The 13,982-nt window shown below is 38.9% G+C and overlaps 1 long non-coding RNA gene across 3 annotated transcripts in view; it reads left to right on the plus strand.

Annotated features, from left to right (window-relative positions):
* LOC102550301 (uncharacterized) overlaps positions 1-13,982 on the plus strand; it is a 191,783-nt gene that overhangs the window by 65,087 nt on the left and 112,714 nt on the right. The gene's annotated exons all lie outside the window — the stretch shown is intronic.

Genomic DNA, 13,982 nt, shown 5'->3' on the forward strand with positions numbered 1-13,982 from the left:
CACACACACACACACACACACACACCCCCCACACATACCACAGAATACCACAATACAGACTCACACACACACACACACACACACGCACGCACGCACACATACACACACACACACACACACATACACACACCCCACACATACCACAGAATACCACAATACAGACTCACACACACACACACACACATGCACGCACGCACGCACACATACACACACACACACACACACACACACACACACAGACACACACACCATAAAAACACAAAATTGGAAACCATAACATACAAGCAAAAGCCAAAAAAGGTAAAATATGCCTGACTAAGCATTACGGATCAAACATCTCCAAAATTACCGCGAGATTTATTTCGGATCGGCATCTACTGCTGGGAATGGAACCTCAAACGAGCATGGTTTGTATGTGTGGTAAGACGCCCTTGAAGAAAATGATTTTTTTTTTCTTGGCAAGCGGTTGTCAATTGTAACTGGCTTCTGGCATAGCGTTATGTTAGGGCTTGTGTCCATCCTCACCTCACACCCCACCACAGCCCTGGGACTCTATCTGGTTCAAACATATGCAAGCCTAGAGCATGCTCTTATAGTCTTTATGAAATTGTAGGTGTTTCAGCCCTGTTGTGTCTAGAAGCCTTGGTTTCTGGGTGTTTTTCATCCCTGCTGTGTGTTATAATCTTTGTGCCTTCTATGTAGAGGGATTTGTAGAGTCCCATTTAAGACTGAGTACACCAAGGTATCTTACTCTGTGCACGGCGTACAGGCATAGATCTCTGTATCGTTCACACGTATTGCAGTCGGGATATTCTCTGATGATGACTAAGGATAAAACTGGTCTATGAGTATGACAGAATGTTACTAGGAGTCATTTTACTGCTATATTCCTTTAACAGAACAGTGGTGTTTAGTTTTCTTCTAAGTCTGTACCCTGGCTAATACGCAGTATCAGGAATGAGTTCTGACTCACGGAGTGAGACATATATCTTGCAGAGAGTGATTGGTTACTCCCACAGCTTTTGGGTCACTATTTCACCAGTGTATCATGTAGTCAGGCCACCACTGCAGTCTTCATCTCCCCTATTATTTGGATAATTTTATTTAGACTTCTTCATATGTGTATTTATTTAAGAAGCTTCTACTGTTGCAGGGTTCCATTGGTGCTTCAAATGGCTCTTAGCTTTAGCGATTGCTTCCTGTTTATCCTCCATTATCACCCTGTCCCCTCTTCCTCTCCATTGAATCCTCCTGTTTCAGTCTTTCCCATATTTTTCCATAACCGTTTATCCTGTTTCCTCCACCTTAGGAGAGCCTTCCTTCCCTCCTAGCCCCCTACTCCATACCTAACCTCTCTGATTGTATTCTAGCATTTCTATTGAAGGCTTAAACCCTAACATCCACATATAAGAGGATACATTCCATATGTGTCTTTGGGGGTCAGGGTTGCCTCACTCAGGACGATTTTTCCAACTCTATCCATTTACCAGCAGAGATCCTGATTTGATTTTTTTTTCTTTAACAGTCCAATAATATTCCATTGTGTGAATGTATCAAATTTTCATTGTTCTCTCTTCTATCGCTGACTGCTTCAAACTCCTGGCTATTGTGAAAAGAGCAGCAATGTACAAGAGAAGCAGGTACCTCTACAGTAGGATATAGAGTTCTTTGGTTCTATGGCCCGAGTGGTATAGGTGGGCAGATCTATTCTAAACTTCCTGAAGTGAGTCACCATGCGGATGTTCATAGTGGCTGAACAAGTCTGCAATCCCAGTAGCAAAGGATGAGTTTTTTCCCTTGCTACACATAAGCTACCATTAGTTTTATTGCTTTTGCCCATTCTTACTGCTGTAAACTAAAATCTCAAGTGGTTTTGTTTTGCATTTCCCTGACAACTAAGGACTTTGGATACTTTTCTGTTTATTAATAGCTGTTTCTCAGCCATTTCTATTTCATCGTTTGAGAACCCTCTAGTCTGTACCCCATTTTAAATTGGGTTATTTGTTTTCTTAATGTCTTTTCTTTTAGTTCATTAGATATTAGATCCTATTAGGTATCAAGTCAGTGTTTCTGTCCATTCTATAATCTATATATTTACCCATTTATGTATGTTGAATCATCCCTGCATCAATTGGATGAAGCCTACTTAATCATGGTATATAATATTTTTGATGAGTTTTTAAACTCATTTACAGGTATTTTATTGAGAATTTTTGCATCTGTATCATAAAAGAAACTGGACTATAATTATCTTTTTTGGTTTGTGTGTGTGTGTGTGTGTGTGTGTGTGTGTGTGTGTGTGTGTGTGTGTGTTGTGTCCTGGATAATTGGGAACCTCACACAAAGAATTAGGCAATGTTCCATCTCTCTTTATTTTGGAACTAATATTGGCATTAATTCTTTTTTGAAATTTTCTTAGAATGCTATACTGAATTCACGTGGTCCTGGAAATCTTTTGGTTGGTAGATTTTATTTACTGCTTCTATTTCACTCGGGCTCATAGGTCTCTTTAAATTGCATGTCTTGTCTAAACATAATTGGTATGTATCAAGAAATGTAGGGATTTCTTACAGGTTTTCTAATTTGGTGATATGCAAATTTTCTAACATATTTCCTTATGGTTCTCTTGATTTCTTTTTTTTTTATATATATATTTTTTTTAATTAACTTGAGTATTTCTTATATACATTTCGAGTGTTATTCCCTTTCCCGGTTTCCGGGCAAACATCCCCCTCCCCCCTCCCCTTCCTTATGGGTGTTCCCCTCCCAACCCTCCCCCCATTGCCGCCCTCCCCCCATAGACTAGTTCACTGGGGGTTCAGTCTTAGCAGGACCCAGGGCTTCCCCTTCCACTGGTGCTCTTACTAGGATATTCATTGCTACCTATGGGGTCAGAGTCCAGGGTCAGTCCATGTATAGTCTTTAGGTAGTGGCTTAGTCCCTGGAAGCTCTGATTGCTTGGCATTGTTGTACTTTTGGGGTCTCGAGCCCCTTCAAGCTCTTCCAGTTCTTTCTCTGATTCCTTCAATAGGGGACCTATTCTCAGTTCAGTGGTTTGATGCTGGCATTCGCCCCTGTATTTGCTGTATTCTGGCTGTGTCTCTCAGGAGAGATCTACATCCGGCTCCTGTCGGTCTGCACTTCTTTGCTTCATCCATCTTGTCTAATTGGGTGGCTGTATATGTATGGGCCACATGTGGGGCAGGCTCTGAATGGGTGTTCCTTCAGTCTCTGTTTTAATCTTTGCCTCTCCCTTCCCTGCCAAGGGTATTCTTTTTCCTCATTTAAAGAAGGAGTGAAGCATTCACATTTTGATCATCCGTTTTGAGTTTCGTTTGTTCTAGGGATCTAGGGTAATTCAAGCATTTGGGCTAATAGCCACTTATCAATGAGTGCATACCATGTATGTCTTTCTGTGATTGGGTTAGCTCACTCAGGATGATATTTTCCAGTTCCAACCATTTGCCTACGAATTTCATAAACTTGTTGTTTTTGATAGCTGAGTAATATTCCATTGTGTAGATGTACCACATTTTCTGTATCCATTCCTCTGTTGAAGGGCATCTGGATTCTTTCCAGTTTCTGGCTATTATAAATAAGGCTGCGATGAACAGAGTGGAGCACGTGTCTCTTTTATATGTTGAGGCATCTTTTGGGTATATGCCCAAGAGAGGTATAGCTGGATCCTCAGGCAGTTCAATGTCCAATTTTCTGAGGAACCTCCAGACTGATTTCCAGAATGGTTTTACCAGTCTGCAATCCCACCAACAATGGAGGAGTGTTCCTCCTTCTCCACATCCTCGCCAGCGTCTGCTGTCACCTGAGTTTTTGATCTTAGCCATTCTCACTGGTGTGAGGTGAAATCTCAGGGTTGTTTTGATTTGCATTTCCCTTATGACTAAAGATGTTGAACATTTCTTTAGGTGTTTCTCGGCCATTCAGCATTCCTCAGCTGTGAATTCTTTGTTTAGCTCTGAACCCCATTTTTTAATAGGGTTATTTGTTTCCCTGCGGTCTAACTTCTTGAGTTCTTTGTATATTTTGGATATAAGGCCTCTATCTGTTGTAGGATTGGTAAAGATCTTTTCCCAATCTGTTGGTTGCCGTTTTGTCCTAACCACAGTGTCCTTTGCCTTACCGAAGCTTTGCAGTTTTATGAGATCCCATTTGTCGATTCTTGATCTTAGAGCATAAGCCATTGGTGTTTTGTTCAGGAAATTTTTTCCAGTGCCCATGTGTTCCAGATGCTTCCCTAGTTTTTCTTCTATTAGTTTGAGTGTGTCTGGTTTGATGTGGAGGTCCTTGATCCACTTGGACTTAAGCTTTGTACAGGGTGATAAGCATGGATCGATCTGCATTCTTCTACATGTTGCCCTCCAGTTGAACCAGCACCATTTGCTGAAAATGCTATCTTTTTTCCATTGGATGGTTTTGGCTCCTTTGTCAAAAATCAAGTGACCATAGGTGTGTGGGTTCATTTCTGGGTCTTCAATTCTATTCCATTGGTCTATCTGTCTGTCTCTGTACCAATACCATGCAGTTTTTATCACTATTGCTCTGTAATACTGCTTGAGTTCAGGGATAGTGATTCCCCCTGAAGTCCTTTTATTGTTGAGGATAGCTTTAGCTATCCTGGGTTTTTTGTTATTCCAGATGAATTTGCAAATTGTTCTGTCTAACTCTTTGAAGAATTGGATTGGTATTTTGATGGGGATTGCATTGAATCTGTAGATTGCTTTTGGTAAAATGGCCATTTTTACTATATTAATCCTGCCAATCCATGAGCATGGGAGATCTTTCCATCTTCTGAGGTCTTCTTCAATTTCTTTCCTCAGTGTCTTGAAGTTCTTATTGTACAGATCTTTTACTTGCTTGGTTAAAGTCACACCGAGGTACTTTATATTATTTGGGTCTATTATGAAGGGTGTCGTTTCCCTAATTTCTTTCTCGGCTTGTTTCTCTTTTGTATAGAGGAAGGCAACTGATTTATTTGAGTTAATTTTATACCCAGCCACTTTGCTGAAGTTGTTTATCAGCTTTAGTAGTTCTCTGGTGGAACTTTTTGGATCACTTAAATATACTATCATGTCATCTGCAAATAGTGATATTTTGACCTCTTCTTTTCCGATCTGTATCCCTTTGATCTCCTTTTGTTGTCTGATTGCTCTGGCTAGAATTTCAAGAACTATATTGAATAAGTAGGGAGAAAGTGGGCAGCCTTGTCTAGTCCCTGATTTTAGTGGGATTGCTTCAAGTTTCTCTCCATTTAGTTTAATGTTAGCAACTGGTTTGCTGTATATGGCTTTTACCATGTTCAGGTATGGGCCTTGAATTCCTATTCTTTCCAGGACTTTTATCATGAAGGGGTGTTGAATTTTGTCAAATGCTTTCTCAGCATCTAATGAAATGATCATGTGGTTCTGTTCTTTCAGTTTGTTTATATAATGGATCACGTTGATGGTTTTCCGTATATTAAACCATCCCTGCATGCCTGGGATGAAGCCTACTTGATCATGGTGGATGATTGTTTTGATGTGCTCTTGAATTCGGTTTGCCAGAATTTTATTGAGTATTTTTGCGTCGATATTCATAAGGGAAATTGGTCTGAAGTTCTCTTTCTTTGTTGGGTCTTTGTGTGGTTTAGGTATAAGAGTAATTGTGGCTTCGTAGAAGGAATTCGGTAGGGCTCCATCTGTTTCAATTTTGTGGAATAGTTTGGATAATATTGGTATGAGGTCTTCTATGAAGGTTTGATAGAATTCTGCACTAAACCCGTCTGGACCTGGGCTCTTTTTGGTTGGGAGACCTTTAATGACTGCTTCTATTTCCTTAGGAGTTATGGGGTTGTTTAACTGGTTTATCTGTTCCTGATTTAACTTCGATACCTGGTATCTGTCTAGGAAATTGTCCATTTCCTGAAGATTTTCAAATTTTGTTGAATATAGGTTTTTATAGTAAGATCTGATGATTTTTTGAATTTCCTCTGAATCTGTAGTTATGTCTCCCTTTTCATTTCTGATTTTGTTAATTTGGACGCACTCTCTGTGTCCTCTCGTTAGTCTGGCTAAGGGTTTATCTATCTTGTTGATTTTCTCAAAGAACCAACTTTTGGTTCTGTTGATTCTTTCTATGGTCCTTTTTGTTTCTACTTGGTTGATTTCAGCTCTGAGTTTGATTATTTCCTGCCTTCTACTCCTCCTGGGTGTATTTGCTTCTTTTTGTTCTAGAGCTTTTAGGTGTGCTGTCAAGCTGCTGACATATGCTCTTTCCTGTTTCTTTCTGCAGGCACTCAGCGCTATGAGTTTTCCTCTTAGCACAGCTTTCATTGTGTCCCATAAGTTTGAGTATGTTGTATCTTCATTTTCATTAAATTCTAAAAAGTTTTTAATTTCTTTCTTTATTTCTTCCTTGACCAGGTTATCATCGAGTAGAGCATTGTTCAATTTCCACGTATATGTGGGCATTCTTCCCTTATTGTTATTGAAGACCAGTTTTAGGCTGTGGTGGTCCGATAGCACGCATGGGATTATTTCTATCTTTCTGTACCTGTTGAGGCCCGTTTTTTGACCAATTATATGGTCAATTTTGGAGAAAGTACCATGAGGAGCTGAGAAGAAGGTATATCCTTTTGCTTTAGGATAGAATGTTCTACAAATATCCGTTAAGTCCATTTGGCTCATGACTTCTCTTAGTCTGTCGACATCACTGTTTAATTTCTGTTTCCATGATCTGTCCATTGATGAGAGTGGGGTGTTGAAATCTCCCACTATTATTGTGTGAGGTGCAATGTGTGTTTTGAGCTTTAGTAAGGTTTCTTTTACGTATGTAGGTGCCCTTGTATTTGGGGCATAGATATTTAGGATTGAGAGTTCATCTTGGTGGATTTTTCCTTTGATGAATATGAAGTGTCCTTCCTTATCTTTTTTGATGACTTTTAGTTGGAAATTGATTTTATTTGATATTAGAATGGCTACTCCAGCTTGCTTCTTCTGACCATTTGCTTGGAAAGTTGTTTTCCAGCCTTTCACTCTGAGGTAGTGTCTCTCTTTGTCTCTGAGGTGTGTTTCCTGTAGGCAGCAGAATGCAGGGTCCTCGTTGCGTATCCAGTTTGTTAATCTATGTCTTTTTATTGGGGAGTTGAGGCCATTGATATTGAGAGATATTAAGGAATAGTGATTATTGTTTCCCTTTATATTCATATTTGGATGTGAGGTTATGTTTGTGTGCTTTCATTCTCTTTGTTTTGTTGCCAAGACGATTAGTTTCTTGCTTCTTCTAGGATATAGCTTGCCTCCTTATGTTGGGCTTTACCATTTATTATCCTTTGTAGTGCTGGATTTGTAGAAAGATATTGTGTAAATTTGGTTTTGTCATGGAATATCTTGGTTTCTCCATCAATGTTAATTGAGAGTTTTGCTGGATACAGTAACCTGGGCTGGCATTTGTGTTCTCTTAGGGTCTGTATAACATCAGTCCAGGATCTTCTGGCCTTCATAGTTTCTGGCGAGAATTCTGGTGTGAGTCTGATAGGTCTCCCTTTATATGTTACTTGACCTTTTTCCCTTACTGCTTTTAATATTCTTTCTTTATTTTGTGCGTTTGGTGTTTTGACAATTATGTGACGGGAGGTGTTTCTTTTCTGGTCCAATCTATTTGGAGTTCTGTAGGCTTCTTGTATGTCTATGGGTATCTCTTTTTTTAGGTTAGGGAAGTTTTCTTCTATGATTTTGTTGAAGATATTTACTGGTCCTTTGAGCTGGGAGTCTTCACTCTCTTCTATACCTATTATCCTTAGGTTTGATCTTCTCATTGAGTCCTGGATTTCCTGTATGTTTTGGACCAGTAGCTTTTTCCGCTTTACATTATCTTTGACAGTTGAGTCAATGATTTCTATGGAATCTTCTGCTCCTGAGATTCTCTCTTCCATCTCTTGTATTCTGTTGGTGAAGCTTGTATCTACAGCTCCTTGTCTCTTCTTTTGGTTTTCTATATCCAGGGTTGTTTCCATGTGTTCTTTCTTGATTGCTTCTATTTCCATTTTTAATTCCTTCAACTGTTTGATTGTGTTTTCCTGGAATTCTTTCATGGATTTTTGCGATTCCTCTCTGTAGGCTTTTACTTGTTTATTAATGTTTTCCTGTGCTTCCCTAAGTGTGTTCATGTCTTTCTTGAAGTCCTCCAGCATCATGATCAAATATGATTTTGAAACTAGATCTTGCTTTTCTGGTGTGTTTGGATATTCCGTGTTTGCTTTGGTGGGAGAATTGGGCTCCGATGATGCCATGTAGTCTTGGTTTCTCTTGCTTGGGTTCCTGCGCTTGCCTCTCGCCATCAGATTATCTCTAGTGTTACTTTGTTCTGCTATTTCTGACAGTGGCTAGACTGTCCTATAAGCCTGTGTGTCAGGAGTGCTGTAGACCTGTTTTCCTCTCTTTCAGTCAGTTATGGGGACAGAGTGTTCTGCTTTCGGGCGTGTAGTTTTTCCTCTCTACAGGTCTTCAGCTGTTCCTGTGGGCCTGTGTCTTGAGTTCACCAGGCAGCTTTCTTGCAGCAGAAAATTTGGTCTTACCTGTGGTCCTGAGGCTCAAGTTCGCTCATGGGGTGCTGCCCACAGGCTCTCTGCAGCGGCAGCAATCAGGAAGACCTGTGCCTCCCCTTCTGGGAGCTTCAGTGCACCAGGGTTCCAGATGGTCTTTGGCTTTTTCCTCTGGCGTCCGAGATGTGTGTGCAGGGAGCAGTCTCTTCTGGTTTCCCAGCCTTGTCTGCCTCTCTGAAGGTTTAGCTCTCCCTCCCACGGGATTTGGGTGCAGAGAACTGTTTATCCAATCTGTTTCTTTCAGGTTCCGGCGGTGTCTCAGGCGCAGGGGTCCTGCCGCTCCTGGGCCCTCCCCCACGGGAGCCCAGAGGCCTTATACAGTTTCCTCTTGGGCCAGGGATGTGGGCAGGGGTGAGCAGTGTTGGTGGTCTCTTCCGCTCTGCAGCCTCAGGAGTGCCCACCTGACCAGGCGGTTGGGTCTCTCTCTCTTGATTTCTTTACTGTTTGCAGTTTCATCTCCTTACTATTTTTAGTTTTATTTTATTAATTTAAATCTTTTCTCTATATATTTTAACTATCTTCAGGCCTCAAATTAAAGTCTTCTGTTTACTTTGAGTTGATTTGTATGTGGTTTAAGATGATCATGTTTCAGTGGATGACCACACATGCAAGAGTATATGAGCAATACAGTTTAGATTTGTTTGTTGAATTAATTTTTTCATAAGAGAATAGAGTGTTCAATGTGTAAAGAGGTGAATGGATTGAAGAGTTATTATGGGTGAATAAAATCAAACCACACACCTTTACTCACGTTCCTGGCCAAAAAGGAACCCCCTTGGAGCCATGAGGACACAGGAATCTAGGAACAGTCTGGTACAGGATCTTTCCTGTTTCTGCCTGCACCTGGAGCTGACTCTGTGACACAGCCCTTTGTACTCAAATACTGCTGGGAGAAAGCCTATCTCCAGTAGTGCTAACACACAGGCTTAGAGGAAGGTCAAGCCACTGTCAGAGACAGCAAGACAAACTAACACCAGAGACAGCCAGATGCTGAGAGGCAAACACAGGAACCTAAGCAACAGAAACCAAGGCTACTTGGCATCATCAGAGTCAAGTTCTCCCACCAAAGAAAATACAGGATATCACAACACAAAGGAAAAGCAAGATTTGTATTTAAAAAATCACATCTAATGATGATGATAGAGGACTTTAAGAAAGACATAAATAACTACTTTAGAGAAATACAGGGCAACACAGGTAAATTTGTAGAAGCACTTAAAGAGGAAACACAAAATTCCCTGAAAGAATTATAGGAAAGTACAACCAAACAGGTAAAGGAATTTAACAAAACCATCCAGGATGTAAAAATGGAAATAGAAATAATAAAGAAAGCACAAAGAAAAACAACGCTGGAGATAGAAAACCTAGGAAAGAGATTAGAAGTCATAGATGCAAGCATCACAAACAGAATACAAGAGATAGAAGAGAGACTCTCAGAAGCAGAAGATACCATAGAAAACATTGACAAAATCGTCAAATAAAACGTAAAATGCAAAAGGTCTTAACCCAAAACATCCAGGAAATCCAGGGCACAATGCAAAGATCAAACTAAGGGTAAAAGGTATAGAAGACAGCAGGTTCCCAACTTAAAGGGCCAGTAAATATCTTCAAAAAAAAAACCTATAGAATAAAATTTCCCTAACCTAAAGAAAGAGATGCCCATAAACATACAAAAAGCCTATATAACTTCAAACAGGTTGGATCAGAAAAGAAATTCTTCCCATCACATAATAGTTAAAACACCATATGCCCAAAATGAAGGAAGGGAAAAAGTTCAAGTAACATATAAGGACAGATCCACCAGAATTACAACAGACTTCTCACCAGATACTATGAAAGCCAGAAGATCCTGGGCAGATGTCATACAGATCCTAAGAGAACACAAACACCAGCCCAGGATACTATATCCGGCAAAACTCTCAATTAATATAGATGAAGAAACAAAGAAATTCCATGACAAAACCAAATTTACATAATATCTTTCCACAAATCTAGCCGTACAAAGGATAATAGATGGAAAACTCAAACACAAGGAGGGTAACTACATCATAGAAAGAGCAAGAAAATAATCTCCTTGCAACAAACCCAAAAGAAGAGGGCAACACAAACATAATTCCACCTTTAACAACAAAAATAACAGGAAACAACAATCTCTATTCCTTAGTATCTCTTAACATCAATTAACTCAATTTCCCAAGAAAAATACATAGACTAACAGACTGGATATGTAAAGAGGACCCAGCATTTTGCTGCATACAGGAAACACACCTCAGAGACAAAGACAGACACTACCTCAGAGTAAAAGGCTGGAAAAGAATTTGCCAAGCAAATGGTCCCAAGAAATAGGCTGGAGTAGCCATTCTAATATCATATAAAATTGACTTTCAACTGAAAGTTATCAAAAATAAGGAAGTATACTTCATATTCATCAAAAGAAAAATTCACTAAGATGAATTCTCAATCCTGAATATCTACGCTGGAAATGCAAGGGAACCTACATTCATAAAGGAAACCTTACTAAAGTTCAAAGCACATATTAAACCTCACACGATAACAGTGGAAGACTTCAACATCCCACTCTCAGCAATGGACAGAGCATGGAAAGAAAAACTAAAAAAAAACAGAGATCAACTAACAGAACCAAATGGATTTAAAAGATATCTCTAGAACATTTCATCCTAAAACAAAAGAATATATTTTTTTCTCAGCAAATCATGGTACCCTCTCCAAAATTGACCATATAATGGCCACAAAACAGGCCTCAACCTATACAAGAATATTGAAATAATCCCATGTATCTATCAGATCACCACAGCATAATATTAGTCTTTAATAAAAACAAAAACAACAGGAAGTCCACATACACATGGAAGTTGAACTCAATGGTAACTTGATCAAAGAAGAATAAAGAAATTAAAGACTTTTTTAGAATTTAATGAAAATGAAAGCACAGCATACCCAAACTTATGGGACACAATGAAAGCTGTGCTAAGAGGAAAACTCATAGCTCTGAGTGCCTCCAAAATGAATCTGGACAGGACATACATTAGTAGCTTGACAGTACACTGAAAAGCTTTAGAACAAAAGGAAGCAAATACACCCAAAAGGAGTAGGTGGCAGGAAATGAACTCAGGGCTAAAATCAACCAAGTAGAAACAAAAAATACTATACAAAGAAACAACAAAACTAGGAGATGGTTTTTTTGAGAAAATCAGCAAGATAGATAAACCCTTATCCAGACTAACCACAGTACCCAAAATAACAAAATCAGAAATGAAAAGGGAGACATAACAGCAAAATCTGAGGAAATTAAAAAAATCATCAGATCCTACTACAAAAGCCTATATTCAACAAAACCGGAAAATTTAGAGGAAATGGACAATTTTCTAGACAGATACCAGGTACCAAAGTTAAATCAGGAACAAATAAACCATCTAAACAACCCCATAACTCCTAAAGAAATAGAAGCAGTTATTAAAAGTCTCCCAACCAAAAAGAGCCCAGGTCCAGATGGGTTTACTGCAGAATTCTATCAGATCTTCATAGAAGAGCTCATACCAATACTGTCCAAACTATTCCACAAAATTGAAACAGACAGAGCACTACCAAATTCCTTCTATGAAGCCACAATCACTATGATACTGAAACCACACAAAGACCCGACAAAAAAGAGAACTTCAGACCAATTTCCCTTATGAATATGAACACAAAAATACTCAATAAAATTCTTGCTAACTGAATCCAATAACACATCAAAACGATCATCCATCATCATCAAGTAGATTTCATCCCAGGGATGCAAGCATGATTTAATACCCAGAAATCCCATCAACATAATCCACTCTATAAACAAACTCAAAGATAAAAACCACATGATCATCTCATTAGATGCTGAGAATGCATTTGGCAAAATTCAACACCCCTTCATGGTAAAAGACTTGGAAAGACCTGGAATTCAAGGCCCATATCTAAACATAGTAAAACCAGTATACAGAAAACCAGTAGCCAACATCAAACTAAATGGAGAGAAATTGAAGCAATCCTACTACAATATGAGACTACACAAAGCTGCCCACTCTCTCCCTACTTATTCAATATGTTACTCGAAGTCCTAGCCAGAGCAATCGGACAACAAAAGCAGGTCAAATAGATACAAATTGGAAAGGAAGAATTCAAAATATCATGATTTACAGATGATATGATAGTATAGTTAGTGACCCCAAAAGTTCCACTGGACAACTACTAAGCTTGTTTAAAAACTTTAGCAAAGTGACTGTATATAAAATTAACTCAAACAAATAAGTAGCCTTCCTCTACTCATAGTATAAATAGGCTGAGAAAGAAATTAGGAAAATGACAACCTTCACAATAGTCACAAATAATATAAAATACCTCAGTGTGTCTCTAACCAAGCAAGTGAAAGATATGTATGACAAGAACTTCAAGTCTCTGAAGAAAGAAATTGGTAAAGATCTCAGAAAATGGAAAGATCTCCCATGCTCATGGATTAGCAGGATGATTATTGGAAAAATAGCCATCTTGCCAAAAGCAATCTACAAATTCAATGCAATCCCCATCAAAATTCTTCATAGAGTTAGAAAGAGAAATATGTAAATTCATTTTTAATAACAAAACATCCAAGATAGCAAAAACTATACTCAACAATAAAAGAACTTCTGGGGGAATCACCATCCTTGACCTCAAGCTGTATTACAGAGCAATAGTGATAAAAATACTGTATGGTATTGGTATAGAGGTGGGCAGGTAGATAAATGAAATAAAACTGAAGACCCAGAAATGAACCCACACACCTATGGTCACTTGATCTTTGACACAGTAGCTAAAGCCATCTAGTGGAAAAAAAGATAGCATTTTCAACAAGTTGTGCTGGTTCAACTGGAGATCAACATGTAGAAGAATGCAAATCGATTCATTCTTATTACCCTGTACAAAGCTCATGTCTAAGTAGATCTTGGACCCACACATAAAAGCAGATACACTGAAACTAATAGAAGAAAAATTGGGGAAGACCTTTGAACACATGGGCACAGGGCAATATTTCCTAAACAGAACACCAATAGCTTATGCTCTAAGATCAAGAACTGACAAATAGAACCTCATAAGACTGCAAAACTTCTGTAAGGCAAAAGACACTGTGATTAGAACAAAACAACAACCAAGAGATTGGGAAAAAATCTTTTCCAATCCTACATCTGATAGTGAGATAATATCCAATAAATACAAAGAATTCAAGAATTTAAACTCGAGAGAATCAAATAACCCTATTAAAAATGAGGTACAGAGCTAAACAAAGAATTCTCGGATGAGGAATATGGAATGGCTGAGAAGTACCTAAAGAAATGTTCAACATCTTTAGTCATCAGGG

The sequence above is a fragment of the Rattus norvegicus genome, chromosome 20 (assembly GCF_021556685.1).
Source record: "Rattus norvegicus strain SHRSP/BbbUtx chromosome 20, alternate assembly SHRSP_T2T, whole genome shotgun sequence".
NCBI classification, from domain to species: Eukaryota; Metazoa; Chordata; class Mammalia; order Rodentia; family Muridae; genus Rattus; species Rattus norvegicus.